Here is a 23171-nt window from a genome sequence, read left to right as displayed (position 1 = left end):
ACAGTTACATTGTTGTTGTGTTAAATGGATAATCATAATGGAAACAATAGAGATATGGATTTTGCAATATTTTACTGACGAATTTATGGTAGAAGTTAATCTTTGGTATTATCAAGGTCATGTTGCTGGGTAATACAGGTAGCCATAATATGCAAATTATTTCAGACACCTTACTTAAAAAAAAAAAAAAAAAAACACAATGAAATTCCTGTATTCACAAAAAAGACCAAATATCACAAATTAACAAATACTCCTTCATTGTAAGATATGTTTAACTGTGATCCAGGTTTTAGCTGCATAAATGCAAATTTTTACACTAGGGCTTCTGGTTCATAAATCGTTGGTTCATGCAAGCTTAATGACATCCAGTCTTGCCAAAGCTTGCATTTATTATCCTTTCTGAAAAATTGGTCATGACAAATGCTAGTTTTCTCTGAGACACCAAGTTTCCCATCCTTCATTGTCTATTCTTCTGATTGCAGAAATGGTAGTTTTCAGTACAGAATAAAGCTTTAATAATTCAATGTTGTTTAAGTAAGAGCTGTTTTTTGATATACTCTTACTGAGAGTGACCTTGTATCAGAGAGGTCCTGTGAATTCAAAGTGTTACTTCCAGAACATAATGCTAATATAAAGGGTATCAGACCTAAATAATTAACTCAGTTAAGAATGGAAAATAACTGTGTTATGCCCTTGCTACTTGTCTGTCTTTAAACGATGGTAAAGATGCAGGAGAACATCCAAATCTTGAATGACTTTTTAAAATCCCCTTCTTTAGCTTTTCTGGTCATCATCTCCTGTAGTTAAGGTATTTAAAATGCTGGTTGCTTTCTATTTGTACCCTTCTTTCTGCTCAGGCTTTCTGCATAATTTCTTCCAATAAATTTAAAAGGCCTTGCTAGGCATGTAGGAGTTTCTCCATCAGGATATTACACCTCTGTTTGGCAAAGCAAAAGCACCTCTAACTACACAGAGTCAGATGGTGTCAACAAGCTCCACAGCTAGCTGGAAATTAGGGATTAATTTGACTGGTGTTTAAAAGAGTGTCAACACATGAAAGCAGTTTCTGTATTTGTGATCCTCTAATTTTTGTGCCCATATAATTACATTCTGTGGGTTATCTTGTTAACATCCTTCTTTCCCTGGCTTTACTGTTTGTTCTGAGTGACTTTTTTCATCATGACGCTCTTTAAACATCCCTCTGTAATGAGTCTGTACATCCAGCTGCAATCAATCTTCTGTTAGATATTCACAGACTGAGGAGCCTTGATGCTATAGGCTGACAAATAAATCCCTTTTCCACTGAATGTAGAGCACTTGAAGGAAAAAAACCACCCAAACAGGAATGGTACAAACACTAATTCCTACCGATTTCTAAGATGTCTAATTCCCTTTAATTTGTTTGGCTCAAATGATTACTTCCCCATGTGTCTTTAAAGGACTGTTCTATCAGGCAGTATTGACTGGAGTAGCTCTGCTTCTAACTAGGTTGTTTACAGAAAGTGCTCTTTAACATGATTATTGTTAAGAGGCAAATTTAGATTAGGATTTGTGTGTGTGTTATCAGCATCTTAGGTATCTCTTTTGGAAGCTGAGTATGGTCCATGAGGTTCCCCAGACAGATCAGCTTGCTAAGATATCCCTCTAGACTCGAGAGGAGATGTCTGCTTATTACTTTAAGCATTGAGCAGGTTTAGTACAATCAACTCACTTTTAGCAGCAATAATTTGTAGGTGCTGTATTTTATTATAGATGTAGACTAAATCCTGGTCTGTCTATCTGTCATACTGCTCACATTAAGGGTGGGAAGAGGAGGAGGACAAACATCACTTTTCTGTGGATAATAAATATGGTGGGAAAAGGGTCCCATCCAATTAAAGTAGGTTATGAAAGAAAAGCAGGTGTTTCAACACAAATGAGTGCTTACCTTCTGAAAAGAAAAGCCTTGACAGACAGGGCAGAGCAAGTTTTTAGCTGATTGCATTTAATGTGTATCCTTGATGTGATCCATGAGTTGATCACCTGATTCAATGATTTATTATATAAGTACTCTTGCAATGAAGAGAAGATGGAAAACTTGGAAAAATGCCAGTGTAGGACTTCTTTGAAACCAGACCTGTTCTTTTTCAAACAGTAGGTCAGCTTCTGCATTGCACAGATCATAGCTGTTAGATATCACAGAGATAAGTAAGATTGATAGGGGTAATATCCAAATTGTACTACATATCAAATTATTGAAGAGCTATTTTAATGAAGGATGAGCAATCTGAGACATGGTTGGCTACATTCACATATAATCTGCAATAGGTTACTGCAGGAATTGTTATAAGCTGTCTATCAGCTCTCTTTCAATGCACATTACAGTTGTACTGTGTATCTCCCTTCTTGGTAAGTCTTTTGCTTGTGAGAAAAACATAATTTTATGACTCCAAAGCAGGATCGTCCTTGCCCTCTCACCTTCCTGCCTGCTGTAATTACTTTCCCTTCCTGGCCCTAGGTGGCAGATGGCTTAGGTGGGAGCCAGCCTGGCACAGGGGGCAGCTTGGACTTTTCATAGTATTTATCAAAAAGGGAAGAAGAACCATTGATCTGCTCATATCAGGCTCATTAGGTGACTTTTTTTAAACAAAGCTGGTAAATTCATGCCCATTTGTATGGACCTTTGCCAAAACAGACATTCACTGTTGTAAAGTTGGCAAATTCCCTCTTCTATAAACGTGTTTGACATTCTTCAAACTGTCCTACCACTAACTGGTGGTAAGAGAGAATGCAGTTCTGCTGAGATACTAAATATGCACACAACAAAGCCATTTTCAGCAAAACCTTAGGCCTAACCTAAGTTCAGAAGGATTTTTTTTGATAGAAAGCATGTATTCAATACAAAAATTTCCATGAGAACTTTTAACAAAATCTTGGTTTAAAAGTCCTTGATTAAAAAAACCGAAAAACCTCTAATTGATGGAATTTCTTGCTTTTCTTTGTAGAAATTTCAGTGCAGAACTCCAAGATATTCAGAAAACTATATTCCCGAGTATAAAGCAGACTAGGTTTTTTTTAATTCGCACTTAAAGATGAGTCAATCTCCATGTGTCCCTCAGGTCTGTCTTCTACTCTTTTCAAAAGCAGAGCTGTTTTAGATTAGCTAGATATTACTGCAAGGGCCTAGCTCATGTTGGGTTTGACAAACCACAAGCTGTTTTCTCAGAAATGGAGATGTTTAGGAACTTTTAATTCCTGAGTCATCAGCAGATTCAAGGAAAGACTGTCTGGAAAAAGAAGAACGTTGTTGACAAAGTTGCCCAGTGGATTTTTTTTGTAAAAATCTGCCTCAGGATTTCTGAGAGGTACCCCTTCCTTAGCAAGGACCCTGCAAAGAAGAGAGTTGAAAACTGAGAAAATTTAAGGGAATAAAAGAGAAGGTTGAAGATATGACCATCCAATAAAATCATGTTAGGATCTTTGTGGACATGAATGAAGGATATAAAATTTTCTGAGAAGACAGGATTATCCTCCATCTATTAACCTTCCCAGAGTTCCTGTTCATAGCTCCACTGCCATGACAACCCAGGTCACAAAACTAAACCATAATCTAGACATAATATAGTATGAAGAAATGCTGGAAACTCAGGAAAAAAGGAAAGACACTTGCTATGCTAAAGTAAATTTTTGCTTTCTGAAGGAGGAAAGCAAAAAAAGTTGTCTTTAACAGCATTCCCAGCTCAACAGTGATACCTGGAAAAAGACTGTGATACCTCCAGAAACTGACAGTCAATCTTTTCCTTTCACCAAAGTATGAACCTGGAGTTCATAAACAAGCAAAACGCATCTCAGAAATGGGTAGTTTCTTATATTGGTTGATGACCTAACCTAAGCAATAAGAAGGAGGAATTAAAACATATGAGACATTGACAGTGGAAGGAAAAACACTGACCAGCAAGAAAATACAGTAGCAATTGTTTTTTTTTTTTTCATTTTGGGTGAGTAAAACCCCTCACAGTCTCTAAAGGCAGCTGATTATGATGATAATGCAAGACCACAAGCTTATGTTTTTAAATTATATTGCATCTGCTTTTATTGGACACACAAGAATAAGGTTCACTTTGAAGCCATCTCTGAAGTGAAGGTTTTCTTCCTTTTATGTTTCAGAATGTGTATTGTTATAGAAACATCCTACTAATAATCAAATGGGTGATTTTACTTCACCTCCTCCCTTCTGATCAAGGATCCACAAACCCATGGCTATGAGAAGTTACTATAGTTTTTAATATTTATCATACCCTTATTTCACTGACTCAGGCAAGTGTGTATATTTTTCATCTGTCAGTTTGCTACCATAAGTCAGTGCTATAGTGACAACGAGATGTTAAAAAATCATTTGGCTTTCATGTTCTGAAATTTAAAGCTGTAGATGAATTGAGTAAATCATGTATATCTCCTTTAAAATACTTACACTAATCTGTTCTTAAAATCCAAACCAAACTCTTATGCTAAGAGAGAGGTGCATGAGCACCCAATATTTTGGCTGCATCAGCAAATTTAGACATGCATTTTGTAACTTCTATCATCTAAAGGTATATTCTCTAACTTATTGCAATGTGTATTTCTCTCTGCCTAAACTAGGGGACAAGGGAGGAAAAAAAAGTCATAATTAAAGTACAATGATCAGTTGATCGTGTATCCTTGTGTTACTGCATCTTTTTCCTCATTTTAGTAATAGTGTCAAGACTTTAGAAAAAATCTTAATTTTTCAATGCTGGCTTCATCCCGGTGATGGCAGAACTTTTGTTTTCTTCATATAAGGATTTTGTTATTACCTTTTACCTTACAAATAGCCCCTTCTGTTGTTTGGACATACTCCAATTCTTCCCCTATTATTTTCAAAAGTCTCTCTGGCCTATACACTTGGAGGAACCTATTCCATGCTTTGAAAAAGCATCTGTTATGTATCATTTGTTTCCTGAATATGGCAGGTGGGGTGACTACCAGGTTCTAGAAGATAATCCACCTGAGTAAAATGTCTGTATTAGAGGATTTTCTGTAGTTTGGATTGGATCAACAATCCGTTGTTGTTGGTATTCTTTCCCAGATGCAGTAAAAAATTGTAAAAAAATTGAGGGGTGCATAGTGTATCAACTGCATGGTAACCATGACACTGATTTGTTCACAACAGAAACCACAAATACAGAAATAAGTTATCAATTAAATAATTAATGAGGGAGAGTAAACGAGTCAGGTATTCAGTCTTTGCTCCTGAGCTCTCTTCATCTTCTGTGTGTTGCATTTGCACATCGGATCAATCTGGTGCTTCTGGGAAGGGGAGTAGGATGATAGGAAGGAAGACATTGGATGTGGAGCAAAAGAGAGAAATCTCTGTCTTATGGGTCATTTTCCACAACAATGAAAGCTTCAGAATCAAGAAAGATACAATACAACAGCTTGTTGTGCACGTGAAATCAATGACAGCTTCTGGACAGGGTAATTCATACCACTGTTCCATGTGAATTCTGCCTGTTAATAATTTAACAGCTGGATTTGCAGCAAAAACTTTTAATTGCCTAGTTCATTCCATTGGGATGTCATTAAAATAGGCGTTTTTCAATGCTGAAGACTAAAATTAGGTTCTAAAAAAACTTGTCCTCTGCCACAGTAGGAATGGACAGTATCTAACCCCATTCAAATCAACAAGGACCAAAAGTTAAGGCTGCTTATGACGAGAAGGTGTCAGAACAATAGATAAAAGTATCCACTTCCTAAGTGCTACTGAATTATTTCTATTTGATGCCACAAAATACCAGACCTTAGCTTGGATTCCAGAGGATAAAAGGACCCTGAGTTCTTCCTGTGTCCTTTGACAGCACATTGTGAGGAGCAGTTGCATGTGATGTAACTCCCCTGCATCCCCCCTCCAAAACCTCCTCTGAAGTTTTCTTTTAGGCGCCTTCAGTTTCTTGGAGTTGTTGGAAGTCACTGTAATGTCATTTTTCTGTGATTATATGAAACTACTCATACCAGAGTCCATTTTCTCTTCCTTCACCAGGGCTCTAGAACATAAACAGTTCCCTTTCTGGCAGGCGAGCCAATACTCTCCATTTCTTAAAACTGTAGTCTTTCCTTCCTGCCTTCCTTATTTATCCTCACACTCCTTCTGTTCCATAGTGCTTTTTCTGTCTTTCCATGTTTCATCTTTCCTTTTTTTTTTCCCCCCACAAATGTCTTGTTATAAAACATATGCAGTCAGTGATTTATGGTCTAATGTGAGGAAGTATCTAATTGAACTCTTCCACCCTCACCTTCAACCTCAGCTCTTTGAAGGTGTCCTTACCAAGTATTCTCCTACTTTCAAGAAATGACAGTTTTGTTGAACCTCTGAGAACAAACAAATGTTCCTCTTCATGTGGCATTCATTTCAATCATTAAGATTTTTACACTGTTGCTTTAGGTTATGACCAATGAACTGCAAAGAAAATAAACACCAAGGAGTCTGCATTATATAAAATCAAGAGTCAACCAGATTTTCCAAGGGTGAAAATGCAATGCCACAGAATGCTGGTGTTGATGAATGTGACACTTTGGCAGCACAAGACATGTAGACAAACTTTATATATTTTAAGCTGTTTGTGAAGCTTACCACTGCTCCATGTGCAGCTAAGTGCACCTTCAAGTAAGGACACTGAGCCTATATTTAATTCCTGTTTTTTTAAAGTAGTCTTGTGGTGGGGTTTTTTTGGGTTTCTTTTTTCATGTCGATCTTCAAGCTGCTCCTCAGTTACAGTACAAATGGTAATGACACATGGGTTTCACTTAGAAGTCCTAAAGGGAAAAAAGGGTAAACATTAATGAATATTTTGAGATAGACCACATAAAATGTTTGCATGTTTTATGGAAAAGTAGCTAAGGTGAAGGGACTGGTTCTATTATGTTATCTTAGAAATAGAACAAAAAAATGAAAAGGACTTTTTTTTTTTAATTTTAAGTGGTTGCCATTGATGTCTTGAAATATGTGGTATTTGAAGATCAAATACCCCACCTGCTTTTAGATGCAAGATCACTTGAAAAATCTACAAAGCACGTTCTGGTCATCATCACATTTATCCTTGACTTTTGCACTGGTAAGATGTTAAAAAGAAATTGATTCCTGTATTGCATACAGTCTTGCAAGATACATATTTTCAATAAATATCAATACAAAAATTTGTATATTGTCTGTTAAGTGGGTTCAGATTAATTCTTCCCTATTACTGCTTTGTGAAAAGCCTAGTCACTGTGAAAGGAGACACGGAATTTCTGGAAATAAGGAGCAGAGTCTGTATCACTCCTTTGCCAGGTGGTACAGCAGCTTGTTGCAGCAGTTAAAAGTCAGAGCCATATGGCTCTGATCCACTGCAACTGCTACAATGGAATGAAGAGTCTGGAACACAGAAAAAGATGAATGAAAGAGTGAAGAAGAAATCAGTTACTTTGACGAGTGTGACAAGGGCTGCTCTGAAAAACAAAATAGTCTCAATCTGTGGAGTTTGATAAGTATTGACTTTGAACAGAATAAACATACAATCTCTCCAAGCTCCAGAAGGACATTTGGGCACATGGACCTCTATGCCTGTGTGACTTCTCATCAAAATTAATGGGTATATCAGCTTAGAGGTTTCCATGGACAGTCTGGGAGAACAGGGAATACTCCAGCATGGAATGTGTGGAGGCTGTGGTTGGAGTCTGTCCTTGGCAGATGCAATCATGGACAGAGAACTGATGAACAAGTTAATCAACTTGTACTTGCTGGATGGATTTGTGGGAAGTCAGAAGAATTATGCTGATTACACCAAAAAAAGGCCTAGCCCAAATTCAACATTTGTATTTAAATTTCATAGAGGGAGAGAATTTAATGTTAGTACTTCCTTCTTCCCACCTCCCCAAAGCTTTTGCGGTCACTAATTAACAGAAGAGTAACTCTGTGCCATCTTGAACCATTAGGAGAGTTTCTTGAAAGTCTTGGCAAATAGCTTAAGAGCATTTTGCTTCTTGGATTTATATAATGAAGGATATAGTCTCCTTCAAAAAATGGAAAGCAAGGCTAAAATATTATAGAAAGGAAACTCCCAAAATTGTCAAACATGCAGCCTGATGAGATGGGAAATTTGTCCCTGTTTTGAGATGAACAGAACTAGACTCCCTGGATCCCCAAGGAAGAGCAAAGAGATTTCAAATCAGGAAGTTAGGTATTCCTATAATTAAAAAAAAAAGTAGGATGCCTATCCTTCAAATTTAAAATTGTCCAGATCAGATTAAAACACGCTCCCACACACCTCTCCTTGTACCCACGGTGTCATCTTGTGGGTCCTGGCCCTCATTTTAGTCCTTCAGTGCTGTTGTTTTCTGCACTGTAGCAAACTGCCCTGTGTCCCTGAGTCCTCCTGAAGGCCAATCCTCCCTGGGTACCACTGCTGGGGTTGGGCTCCTCTCCTCAATCTCCACATCAAGTGCTGTCTTTGTCCTCTGACCCTCGAGTTCTCCACACCGTAACCTCCTAAAACCCTCAGAAATTCCTATAGGTGACAGAATGTTTGCTGTATTCCAGCTTTTTCCAGAAATGATCAGACAAGGGGAATGGAATATGACTCGACGGCCTTGAAGATAAGAATCACAGCACATATTCTTCATTTTTATGGCTTTATCCATGGGTCTTTCAAGCCCTCAGTACCCTTTCCAGTGCCTGTGGAAGAATTTTAATTAAGATGGTCCTGGGTACAGATATTTTTTGCTTAGTGAATGTGATTTGGTCATCTTAAGGCTATCAGAATTCTTTTCTTCAGAACTCAAATTCATGGAAATAAATTATGTAGCACTGACTGTGGATGTTTGTGGTATTGCAGTTGTTTGAAGCAACTGACAGATCTTGAGACTGAAAATATTGAGCACTGTTGCCCTAAGAATTTACAGGAAGAGGGATTTTCTATTTTATACAAATATATTTTGCAAAGACCCAGCAACAATGTCAAACATCCAAAGTTCATAGCTAACAAAAGTATTGGTCTCTATTGGATTTTATCATAGTTCACAGTCATGCCAAATTTGTAATTTTACATCAGTAAAGTTCCCCAACTCTTGAAGAATTTTCCCTCACAGAAAAAAAAAGTAAACAAAAAACAAAATGAAGGAGTATATAAAATAAAATTGTTAGCAGGTAAAAAAAGACCAGCATTCCCATATGTACTGTTCCTCGTCTGCTATGAACCACAAGTGGTAGATTTTGAAAGTTTTAATCTAGAATTTTGAATGAATAATGAAAAAAAAGTTCAGAAATACACCAGTTGTGAATTTACAAGGTTGTCACCTTGTCAGTATTCTCTCAAATTGTTCATTTGACAATTTTAACGAAATTTATGGTTTCTACTTTGGTTCAAAGCTTATGCTGCATTAAGTAGGCTAAGATTACAGCTTTTTAATTAGAGGAAATTTGAATCAAACCTCTTCTATCCAATTGTAAAAATTCTGATTCAACAGATTTCTCACTTTTAGTTTTCTATTTGCATAATGTGATTGCAGGAAAAAGGTGCTTTTCCTTTATCACAAAAACACCAGAATCAATTTTTTCAACAATGTGTCTGTAGCTATTGGCCAACTTGAGAATATTTTGATTTTTAGGTAGAAAGGTGTTGGAAAAAAAATGCAATAATAGGCCAATGATATAATCATTACATGGACCCTGCTGAAAATCTCAGACATAGGAGTAATTTTTGCTCAAATAAGAACTTCATTACAATTCAAAGGCCTGGGGTTTTTTTGAGAAAGGGTAACCACACTAAAGTGTTTTGTTATAACAGGTTATTTAGGACATAAAGGTTGCTGAATATCTAAACCTCTGACTTTGCTAGTGCTTATTTCTAGGGAGTGACCACTGATTAAAAAGTTTGCAATAAATACTTAGTATCAATCTTTAATATCAAATCAGGTACTATTTTAAAATTATACATGGTGCTCAAAGAGAGAAAATAATTCCTTTTGTTAATACTTCTTTTTTCTTCAACCATCATTTTTAGGCTTCTTGCACACCCAGAATTAGCAGATAATAATGCAAATACTATGTTTATATTTTCTATTAAGTATGCCAAAAAGCTTCCCCAGTTTTGTCTGTGTTATAAGAGCTGAGCTCTGATTCTCTGTGCAAAGATTAAATGAGAAAGTGTGTCTTGAAACGGCCTTAATGTGCTTTGCCTTAGTAACATTTATCTTGATATTGCAATTATTATGCAATGGTTAATCCTTTCAGTGCAGAGCAACAATTCAGTAGCCAAATGAAAGGGAAGTGGGATGTGTTATCCTGTTGCTATTATCAGAGAAGTAACATTCTCTTCAACTGTTATACAGATGATGATTGTTGAAATAAATGACCTGTGCCTAATGTTTTACCATTCAACATAGCATAAACTGAGGGAATGTGAAGGGCACCACAATGACATTAGTGTGCTATCCAAAATATAATTTGAGGGTGAGTTCATCCACTTAATATTTCATTAAAAATATTTTATGGAATATAAGAGACGGAATGTTTGCCTCGTTCTTGGATTTTTACAAGCCTTTTCTCTTTCTCCTGAGGTCAGCTGCCTGACTAAATGGATGTACTTTTATAAAGCAAGGTGGCAGCAAGAAACTTCTGACAGAAAAAAAATGGTCTAGTATGCTCATTTTTCATGAGTGCAGGGAAAAAATGAGGTGCTAAGCCATGATCAAACTCTGCCTTGGTTCCTTCTTCCTACACACTGTTTGTACCAATCCCTTCCTTACCCAACAGCACTGATTGTCTCAGTTTGTATTCAAATTAACAGGTTTTGTGAAACTCATCAGTGCTTTGTGCAGGAGAGTTTTAGCTCAGGTGTTGCAGAAAACCTCATGGTTAATATAACATTCAATAACTCCTTCATCCTCTGTAAGATTTAAATCAAGTGTGTCTGGGGATGCATTTGTAGAGGGGAGATTGAATCATCTTCTATGTCCATCTAATGTGAGGAGTCTCTTTTTAAATAAAGTAATTTTTATCTCTCCTGGTTTGGCCAGAAATAGAAGTCTCTGATGGGGTAATATACTTTAGCAAGAATGTAGATTTTCTTTTAAGTGTGGACATCAACCTATAGGAATTGCTTTCCTTGATATATTTGCCTTTTTAAAAAACAGTGTAGAAGCAAAAAAGCATCAAGGAAACACCCTGAGAATAAGATCTCTCTACCTGTGACTGCTAGAGGGGAACTAAGCAGTTTCTAAAATAAAAATCAATAGGAAAGCTGTCAGGCACTGGCAACTTATTTACAGGAAAAAAAATCTTTCATATTTTCTTTAGCCTTAACTTGCTTTAAACAGGTGGATTTTTGCTTTAATCTATTTTAGGAAGATTTTTTTTGTTTGCTTTTTTGTTAATTAATGTCTTCAATGAAAGTACAAGTTTTTACGCATATAAAGGATTTTCTAAAAATCCAATTTTCTAATATATTTATTAGAATATATATCTTATATAATAATTTATATGATATATAATGTATATGATATTTACAATGTATTATATATCTTAATCTTAAATATATTATTATAAAATATTTAAATCTTTCAGGGCTTTGTAGGGGCTTGGTTTGTTTGGTGGTTTGGGTTTTTTGGCATTTTTGTGTTCAGCAGATGAAGCTAAAAGCATATTTTCCACTTTGTCTGTTCTGTAAGTGACCTCTAAACTGTTATGTTTCTCTCTTACCTGAAACTGATGCATCTGGGATCCCATCTTGAGACCTAGAGGACTAATAGCTCTTAGATGATTCTGAAAATCTTCTTTTAAATTATAAGACCTTGTCTAGACTAGGATTACTGTTATAAATGTGTTTGTTGGCTAATTCTGATGAGTCCCTTCATATCAGTTTGGATAGGGGAATTGTGTCCTTGGTAATATTTTCTTGCATTTTTGTAATTGTTGTGGGTTTGATCCTTTTTTTAATGTGTGTGCATCTATTTGTGTGAAAAGCAGGATATGACAATTCTACTCCTTCATATGTGTCACTTATTCTTATTTTGCACGAATATGTAAACTAGCTGCAAGGGAGTGAGTGATTAAATCCCTTGTGTGTTTGTGTGTAAGTGTAGAACATAATGATTTGACCTCTGAATAAAAGACCAATAGAGGAGGCATTTTGAGGGAAATTTGGCACTTCAATCCTGTTTCCATAGAAAAAACCCCCTGTTTCCATAGAGAAGAAATGATCTGAAGAGCAAAAGATTTCAGAATGTTTGGAAATTGTATGTAAGCAGAAATTGTAATATTACATAAATATAAATGAAAATATTACATAAGTAGAAATTGTGTTACCAGAAATATTTTGATGGAGCACAATATGGAATTAACTAAGAGTCCTACTATTACTAACACTGGAAATTGTATTTCAAGGATACAAAAGTCGTTTTCATGTTATGATAGCAATAACCCATATTTTCAAAATCCTGACTGGGGACTTGTATTCTTAAAGAATTATCAAATTCCAGTTAATTTGACAAAGAAGGAAAGACAGGCAGAAGAACTGTTGCATATCAGGACAGAAGTCTCTGCACCTTAACACAAGATTAGCCACTGCTGCAAGAGCATTTTATGCTACACTTTTACAAATAAGCGTAAAAATATTTGAACATTGGGAACAGTGTCATGAGATAATTTCTTGTCTGGGGAGAGCCAGTGTGTGTGCAAGAAGCTGGCTGTAACACCTTCATATCCATTGCATTTTCATACAGAATAGATGAAATAATAGCTTTTATTAATAATAGCTATTTATTATAATTATACTATTATTATTAATAATAGATGTTTATGTTGTTGGCACTCCAGGCCTCTGAGACCCTGAGTGGACATGGTTCACACCCCACCAGGGCTGCCTTGGCAGAGCAGAGCTTTGTGCTCTCCTGGCTCCTGAGCCCCAAAATGCACAGTCCAGGGCAAGGAGCCATCCAGCCCTGCCAGCTCTGTGCTGCTGGGGGAAATATCAAACTCCTGCAACAAAAGGTCTGGAACAAGGCAAGGAATTTGTCTCTAGGGGACATCAGAATCCATTCATTATTACCTGGAGCTTGAACCAGAAAAAAATTCTACAGATCTTTTAAAAATGACTGGATAGACTATTTTATTTATCCCGACTAAAGAGTACACCTAATGATGACATGTGCAGAGGTGGAAATCAAACTCATACAACAAAGGAAATTTAGTTTAACACTGATTAGAAATTTAAAAGTATAAAGGCTTTCACTGCACTTGCTTTTCTTTATTTATTTTGCAGTCAAAGAGAAGTTGCCAGGAAACACACTCTGCCAGGACCCTACATGAATCCACTCTGACTGCTTTTGGGAGCAAACACAAAACCTTCTATAAGGCCTTGCTGCTGAAGCACTGTCACTCACTTCAACCTGCAAATTTCAAGCAATTTTTCCCCTCTTTCTCCACCAAATATTTTAACTAAATAATAAAAAAAGAAGTCTCGAACAAAAGCTTGCTTGAAGTAAAGCTCTTATGTTTAAATTGTGAAAAGCCAGACTGAAGCCAGTCTGTGTTTCAGTCGTTCTTTTTACATGGAAGTTGTCTGGCTGCTACTGGGATTGTGACACTGGGAATTTTTCTTTGATGTTAGCATTCTTTTTGAGCCATTCTTTCCTACTGACTAAATTTGTATATGGAGAAATTGTTCATAATAAGAATTATGAAAATTTCCACTGCGGTTACATGCAAACCACCAAATTTTCCAAAGTCTGATATAGGAGTTGGATATCAGTGCTTTTGTCTGACAAATCATAATTAATTTGTGTTAGTGCTGGATGATAACATAATGAAGATAATGACAATGGGGATGATACTCCAGTGACCAAATTACTTTCAGAATTTTGTCTTCTATCAACTGCTTGAATTCTGGTCCTTGGAGGTAGGATGTTCTTACAAAGAAAATCACATATTTTTGCATGTGTCTAACAATGCTAATTACACCACAGTGTCACAACAGCTTCTCAGTGCTCTACAAAGAGGCAGAATTGACAAAGGAAAAAGTAAAGTTAGGTCATCCAGGAAATGGACTAATTCAGTATTACTTTTATCAGTTTATTTTTGACAGAGATCCTTTAAAAAGTACTTGAATTCCTCTCTGTTGGATATCTGTCAGAAAAGAAAGGAAGTTATTATAAAACAAATCCCTCAAGCTGAGATGAATCTTCCCTGCTTTTTGATACAGCTGTAATCCTATAATTCTGCCCAGACTGGTATTATGATCGTAATAATGCAAAATACTCACAATACATCACAGCTGATTTCTTGGAATTTGATAAAGTCTGATGGTTTCAGATGAATGATTCTATCTGAAGGAACATCTAAGCCTGTTGCAAGATTAACCCAGGAAACAGTGACAAGTCCTACCCAGATGGTGTTGGCTCACCATGTCACAGAATGTGATCATCACCCTTTGCATGAGCCCAAGGCCAAAGACAATGAGCAGAGCTCCTGGCAGTGGCCATTGATGGTCTTCAGGGGGCATTGAATCAAACAAGATCAGTAGTTATAGGGTTGTTCAGTAGTTATAGGGTCATTCAGTAGTTATAGGGTCATTCCTGCTGTGCAGGGCATAGTACATGACCCTTTTGTGCCTTGAGATTCAATTTGATCACTGCTTCACTGATAATTTTTTTAATAGTAATATTCTCTTCTTTGAATGGGTGTAGTGTCTCTTCCAGAAGAGCTTGAAGCTACAAACTCACCCAAATTATTTTAATCAAGGACTCTCCCAACCCCGCCTATGGCTGGATGCTTTAATGAGGAAGAGAAGGCTGAGAATTGGAGATAAGACTGGATACTGGATGAGATTAATCTGATGGGAGTCAGAAGGATTTCATAACCAAACTCTTTAGCATGTCTTTGCTGCAGTGATGGCTACTTACAGAGCAAAAATTAGTGAAGTTTTGAGGATTGCCAAAAAGGAACTTCAAGCCACCAGAGCTAATTGAGTACCAGTGTTACCTGGAAGGTTTTGGAGCAGACTGGGAACAGATACAGCCTGAAACTGGAAGCTTTGATTGGACATCTGTGTCACAAGAGTTGAATTTACATCATTTCCTCTATTTCTCCACTCTGCTCCCTAATAGGTATCTACTGGAAAGAAACCCCAGGGGCAAGAACAGGTCATCCAGACCAAGGTGCCAGCCAGGATGGTAACCCTCAGCCCACACCTCACCAAATCTGTAGTTTGGGAGCAGCTGATAAACTTTGTGAAGATACTCTGGATTTAATCAAGCCTGTGTTTTGATGGAGTACTTACAAAGGTATTTGTTGGTCGTGCTTGGATTTTCCTACTTAAATGTTATGTGTACCTAAAAAAGGTGTAAACAAGGAAACATCTTGATGAAAAAGGGCAAGTTCTGCTGGCAATGACCATAAACAAATGTTTGCTTTCTTGCTTTGTTTGTTTGTTTGAATACACTGTATCTTCCCACTGCTGCCACAACCAATTTTCAATTCTTTCTTTAAATATTCCTCACTTTTTCATTTGCATTTATTATTCACACTTTCCCAGTACCTGCATGGTCTGAAATGCCTGCCTTTGTGCAAGAATGTAGCTGAAAATTGGAGCATTGCTGCATTTTTATATCTAATTGAAAATAAATACATAAAGCTGCCAGTTGTGCTATGTCTTTTGCCTGATGAAAGGTCATTCTTAATCTTTTTCATAGTTAATGGAATGCACTATTGTGATTATACCGAAATCTGAATGCCTTTGGAAAGTTTGAAAACTAAACAATTGTGTGTGAGATAACAGAGAAAAATAATTTCCTTTGAAGAATGACCTTTCAAAAGTGACTAGTCCCTATCTTTTCAGCGATGCCAACATGTCAGCTTCACATTGTGTACAAACCTCCCTGTCTCTGCCATATGCAAATATCCCCACTAAAATGGTAAAATAATGCTACATATCATAATATTTATTTTCTCACAAATGTTCATCAGATAATAGCTTTTAAGCATCTTTGAATACAGAACACTGTAGGGGCTGTCAGCTTAGCCAGTTGATTTTGTTTACAAAATGTCAGCATTTCCTTTTTTGTGAAAAGGACAGATGATAGTGTCTCCTCAAGAAGGGAAGCTCAGGAAGCTCTCAACTCACTCCATCAGCAGTGACCTCTATTGTCTTACTCACAGCAATGGCTGTAACAAAAGGTAATTGTCACATACATGAATAGAAAAAAGGTACAAGAATGTCAAGATAAGTGAGATAAGATTATACTACATCCATTACCATTTTCCAATAAAAGATTGTGCTATATTTTTTCCATTAAATTGCTTCAGAAATCCTCAAATTCGATTTTGTTAGAACTGTAAGCCAGAGTAAAACCGAGGGTATGCAACCTTAAGGCCTTCCTTTTAGATGAATGGTTTATGGTCACTAAAGCTCACAGTTAGCAATGAGAAAGAAAAGTACTTAAGAAAATACTCATAAATCCTCTTAAGATTAATCAGACTCTTCCTTCCTTTTCTATATAGAGAACTTTTACAAGGTACTAAATAAATTTTATTTTCAGAATGCAGCCTGCTTCTCAGAACTATTTGCATATGAAAAAAGATAATAGGAAAAAATTCATCGTTTCCTATTCAGAAATGCATTTATGTGCCTATTGAGTAACACAGTTAAAACCAGATGCTGTTACTGGATCATTTATGCCATTGGAATGCATGTTCAAATTGTTGATAGGAATTACATGGCTAGGTCCAATAAACTCATGCCATATTCTGACTATATCTCCATTTTTCTAGCTTTCATTTTCTATTTTACCTTAGAGATAGTGTATTTCTTGTTGTCCATGATAGAGTGGTGGATAGAAATCTCTGCTTTTTTGACTCGTATGCCCATAAAATGTCATCTGAATAGAAATAATGCAGCCACTAAGGAAGAAAAATGCATATTGAGCCATTGAAACACAAGCACTGGCAAGGTCTATGTACTAAAATTATTTCATTAATTTAAAAAATGCGTGAATGCAAACACTGCATGAAAATAGAGTCCTGTGAGTAGTGTTTTGTATATTGCTTTGCATGAAGTGATCATGGTGTTACAGACTGAACGTGCCTTCTGGAACCACATTGGTTTGTGATTCCACACACTTAAAATTTACATGTAGAGAAGTAATTTTATCTTAGTGAAATGTTAGCCAGTTACAAGGTGACAGGTGAGCTGTGGGATTGGTTCTGACTTTAATTATGACATGTAATAACCTATAACATGTTTTATTTGATGCATTATGATAATACAGAGCATGAGCTTCTTTCATCTCAGCAATATCTCTTCAGTCTTTGAAATCCTTTCTAAGATTTTGAAGTATAAGCCAAAGAATTCTGTATCACATTCCTCATCCCTATTATGCTACTTAGCCATAAACTGATAGAAGAATCCAGCTGCATGCATTCTTGTTTGAGATTATCTATTTATTTGGGTTGCCTTTGTATACTGATTCTTTTTGTCAACTGCTCCTACTAGCAGCAGCAGTCCTTTTCCTTTGTTGGTAGCTCGGAAGTATGAGTCATATTTTGGGAACTTCTGCATTATTTTAATGCATTTAATTATATTATATGCATGTCTAGCCATTGATATTTTATTTCAATAGCTTTCAAGCTCCTATCCAAGCCCAAAAGAATAGTTGTCATAATATTTGACTTCCTGTGATTCTAGTCTCAACATCTTCAGGGACAGAGGTTCATCCTAATAATCTATTATAATTGGTCCCTTTGCACAATTAATAAGTCAAGTCTTATCAATCAGTAACTTTCAGTTTGTGTAACAAGAGCTGCAGATCCTATGCAGAGAAAAACTTTCACTGTCAGAGAAACTCTAAAGCCAAGTAAGAGAGATTTTGCTGCGTGACTTTTGAAGTAAGATCTCATTCACAGAGCTGTATTTGACAGGGAATTGATTAGGTGAGCCATCAGCTGCTGTACATAAAGAAAACAATGGTTAGGGCTTATCAGAAGCAAAAGAGTAGTTTTGGAGGGCTATGCTACCCAACTGCTTTGCATGGAAAGCAGTCAGGGAAATTAACAGCCATGAACATGTTGGAAAGCCTCTCACTATCATAGATCCAGGATAAGATCCAGGATCTTCCAAGGTAAGTGCAGCAGTGGCTGCAGTGTTTCTTGCTAAAATCCATTCTGAGGGAAGCCACTGCAACGGGATGTAACACTCAGCCTTCCTGAGGTACTTTGAGGTGGTCTAGGCTTCAGTTCACCATGAGGCAAGTGGAGGAGAGGTGGGCAGCTGTCTTATTCCCCTTGCCATCTGCAGTGCAGCACTGAGATGCTCCTCAGCTGGGCAAAGCAAGTGGGGGAACCACTGAACTTTGCAGGAGGGACAGTTTTCCTTTCCCACCTTTCCCACCACTGAGGATGGATGGGCAGAAGTGGTTTCTCCCCACCAATTAAAGCCATTATTCTTCCCTTCTAATCTGCTTCCAGGATAACTCGTTCAGGAGCCAGATAGGCCCATCTCATTTGTTCTCTGTTGCTGAACAGCTGGTTGTCACATGCAGAAGCTGACCTTTCTTAGGCAGTCCCTGAGAAAAAACCCCACGAAGGTAATAAGTCATGGTAGGTTTGGAATGACTATAAATTAGGTGAGGAGAATCTTCCATGATGATTGAAGGAATGGCAGAACTGCAACTGCTCCTATGGCTCCTGCCCTTCAGGCTTCATCTGAAGATGATATAATTCTGAAAATCATCACTGCTGAGGGTTTTTCTGAAGAGACTTTTTAATGAGATTGGAAGAAATGTGACCAGTTATTCTGTCCCTCTACTCTGCTCTCATGACTGGTCCAGCTGGAGTACTGTGTCCAGCTCTGAGGTCCTTGGCACAGGAAGGGTGGGAACCTCAGAGAAAGACCACAAAGATGATCAGAGGGCAGGAGCACCTCTCCTGTGAGGAAATGCTGAGAGGGTTGGGGCTGCTCAGCCTGGAGAAGAGAAGGCTCTGGGGAGACCTGATGGCAGCATTCCAGTATCTGAAGAGGAAGCTGGAGAGGGACTTTTTATCAGGTCCTGTAGTGATGATAGGACAAAAGGGGAATGGCCTTAAACAGAAAGAAAATAGGTTTAGATTAATTATTAGAAAAAAGTATTTCCTGTGAGGGCAGTGAGGCACTGGAACAGGCTGTCCAGGGAATCTGTGGCTGCCTCAGCCCTGGAAGAGTTGAAGTCCAGGTTGGATGGAGCTCTGAGCAACCTGGGATAGTGGAAGGTGTCCCTGCAAGGGGACTGGGACTGGATGATCTTTAAGATCCTCTGCAACCCAAACCATTCTATGTTCCTATGACTCTGCAGGCAGGCTGGAACAGGATTGTAGCATTTTTAAGTGTTAAATAGTTGAGGATAGCTTTAGGAAAAGAGGGAGAACACAAGTGAATCCAAAAACATTGTGTGAAAACCAGCAAATCCCATATAAAAATTTTCTGGTTTGTAATTTGTCCTTTTTATTGCCAAGGACATTAAGCAGGACAGACACTTAGGAGTTTTTATCCTGCTGTTTTGTTCTGGAATTCATGATCTTTCCTTGGAGCATCCTAGCAATTATCACAGCATCTATTTGTTCATATGCCAGGTTAGTAAATGAAAGAAACATCAGTTCAGGAGACTGAACTTAGTGAAAGAAAGAAGCAGGTCTCCCAAGTGGTGGTAAATAAAATTCAATTTAGAAAAGGCTAGTGAGCTAATATTTCACTTAGAAGAACACACTGATTTATGTATCTTTTTAATTATTTATTGCTTTCTGGGTCATGAAAGAAAGGTAAATATGACAATATCAAATAAAATGTGATTTCTGAACAGATACCTCATTTTGATTTAGATTTGCAGTATCTCTTTTTGGAATGTTTTTGTGTCTGTTTATTTTTTTCATATCTGGGATGCTTGTGTAACACCTGGATATGGAACCCATTTTGGAATCAACAACTCCCAGTCTAGTACATCAGAAATTTTCCATCCAAATATTTAATACTCCATGCGCTAGATTTAGAGTAACTTGTGGGCCAAACATCTGGAACAATTTATGTTTCAGATTGAGTTTACTGACATTGCAAAGCAATTGCATATTGGCAATGAATTCTTACCTTGTTTTTAAGGGACAAAATAAGGTGATTGTAATTCTATAACATACCATATAACATTAAGCAGGACCAATCATTCAGTTCAGAAGGATACAGATTTTTCCAGAGCATTAGAATTAATTTGATCACACAAATAGATCTGCTACATACAGCAGCTAATAATGTGTTTGCTAAAATATTTATGGAGTTAAATTATTCCATAAATTGAACTGTAGTTCACTGAGATTGTTTCATTTTAATATTAATATGGACAAACTGTGTCAGAGATGCTAAAAACATTGAACTTCAAACACATTTCTTGATTATTCTGATTTATATAAGTTCCTTTTGGTTTAGGGCATGTTCAGTGAAAGATAAAAGGAAAAATTCTTGATATATCTTAAGGTGATAGGTGAACAAAGGGAAGACCTACATAGAAATAGGTCGCAAACTATCACTTGCATATAATAAATATTTTAGTTTAGGGTACTGTAAAATGCTGTTTGCAGTAACTTTGCAGAGAAGTAGTTCGGAGTAAAATAACTTTAGAATGTGGAAATCGAAGTGGTATTTTCTGCCAAAGTTTTCTTTGAAAGAAGTGTTTATCCCTTAAATCAAAATTAATTCATTTCTTAAAAATCATATCGTGGATGTAAAACCTTTCCTCTAACATGTGATCAACCCACACATACTTTAGTTTGTCATTCTTCTCTTTCTCTCTGCAGGTGTTGTTAAAAAAATGCAAAAACCTCCACTTGCCAAGATGCATGTGTACTTTGCTATTTACAGCTCTAAATGAGAAAATAAGCCTTCGTAGAATTCTGAAAATGTGGAAAATGTTTTCCCCAGCTGGGGAGTGGGGTTTGCTTCATTTTTACAAATATGTCTGTGTTAGAACTTTCTCGAGCTTTATACCAGGAAACTGTGCTGCACGTTATGGAGTTCAGTGGAGGGAAAGAGGAGTGACTCTGCCTTTGGCAACTGCGGCATCCACCTGATGATTAAAACAGACGTGGTGATTTTCAGATATGATTGTTCCTGTGAAGCAAAATGGTTGATTAGGCAGTGGATTTTGAGATTTCTTCTGGTCTTTTTTCATGTGTATCTCCAAGAGTTGCGTATGAAAGGTGACCTTCCCTCTGAAATATTTCTGTACTGTACTCCAGTAGTTGTTATTTGGATTTATATGGGATCAAGACCATTATGCATAGAAAAAATGAGAATTTTTTCTATAAAAAATTAAGTATTTGGGCTATTGGTTTCTTTTTAGAATGTCATGTATGTATCCCAATAGAAACAAGGTTCAGAAAATGAGGATGATGTCGCTGTTGAGCAGCTAGCAGAGTAAAGAAAGCACCAGTTCTCAGTGGCAAGAAGGAATGACCTTTATTGTTTTGATTTCATCACATATATAGAGTTCTCAAAAGTCACCCAGATTGGTCAGTCAGAAGCCTTCCCCCAGGCCTGATTGGCCAGGCCTGCACCGTCCAAATTCTGGGACACTGTTCCAATAACATCCAAACTTTATCTTTATTTATAAAACACAAGAAGAATTCTCATGGGAAAAGCCTGTGCTAGCCGCAGGATGAGTTAAAGAATCTGACTGTCCTTCAGTGTCCATTTTTATTCCCATTACTTTGTTTTCAGTATGCAAATATCTTAACAGGGAGCCATTGAGAAAGTGAAAAAATGCACAGTTACAATTACTTTTCCCATCATCATTTACTAGCCTTCTTTATCCCAGTCTGTGCCCAGACATATTCACATTACTTTATTTTGCATTTTTGAAAAGATCAGTCCTCTGGTCTGTGAGAGAGGCTTTGCTCTTGAGATATGCATGATCTGACATAATCTAAAGAGGTATACCCTCAGCTGTGCTGATATGAGGTAAATAAATTAATAAGGGAACCTGTGATTTAATCTCTTCAGTGAAATCCATTTCGGTATAATCTATCTTTGTTGCTACTTTTCTATAATATAAGAATATTTTAAAATTCTGAAGCTAAACTCCTCTGAAATCCATCATGCATCTTTTAAGCGATTTTAAATAATGTCACATGAATTTAGTGAGCTCACCTTCTCTGTACCAATGGAACTTTAATAACACTGTGATTTTACTAATAATAAATACAACATTTGCAGAACATCTTATAAATTATTTTAATTTTCACTTCCAAAAAATCTATATAATCTTTAAAAAAATAATGTTGGCAATTTAGCAATTAAAGACATATCTAGACATAAATATATACATATATTCCTGATAGATATTCCTTTCGTCAATATTTTTTTCCTTCTGCTACCACATTTTTTTAATTTAATTTCTCCTGTGATTGCCCCATTGCTGTGCCTCTGTATAGAGCTGTAGGAAGACAACAGAGGATGTACATTGTGGCATTGCAAGAATGCAGATCAATTTTTGGTGCACCTGAGACAGCCTGATGTTTACAAAACAGAGGAAGCTCTTGCCATTGGAGAGCTGCAGATGGAAGAGGAAGCACAACTTCTGCTATGCTCATAATAATTAACTTTCCACACTTCTGAGGTCATAGACGTTCCATACTTCTGACCGACAGCAGTCTTCAGGGGTTCTTGAAATTTTTACAATAAAACCCAATGGTCTTTCTGTACAATTTAGTCACCAGAATAAACATTATATCCATTGTATTTATATCATTACATCTTCATTTATACCAACATCACACCTATTTAGGTCTCTCTCAAGCTTCTAAACCCTGATCATTAAAATAGTCAATACCATTCTTGTCACCTCATTCCTTTCCAGCTGGAATTATGTGAGACCCCAAGTCAGTCCCACAGCTCACCCCTGACAGATGGGGAGGTTTCCTCTTTGGCTGCAGGAGCAGCTCCTTTTCCCCTCTTCACATGGTGTCATTCTGCTTCTTTTTAGGCTCCACTCAAGATCATGGCTCGAAAGACTGATTGCACTAACCCAGCAGAAAACCATCTGAAATTGTCTCATGGAGAGGACTGATACATGTTACAAATAAAGCAAGGTAAACAGAGACAGCATGCAGTAGGGAGCAGTGACAAGGT

The sequence above is a fragment of the Lichenostomus cassidix genome, chromosome 1 (genome assembly GCF_008360975.1).
Source record: "Lichenostomus cassidix isolate B80296 chromosome 1, HeHo_3.0, whole genome shotgun sequence".
NCBI classification, from domain to species: Eukaryota; Metazoa; Chordata; class Aves; order Passeriformes; family Meliphagidae; genus Lichenostomus; species Lichenostomus cassidix.
This window is presented reverse-complemented; position numbering follows the sequence as displayed.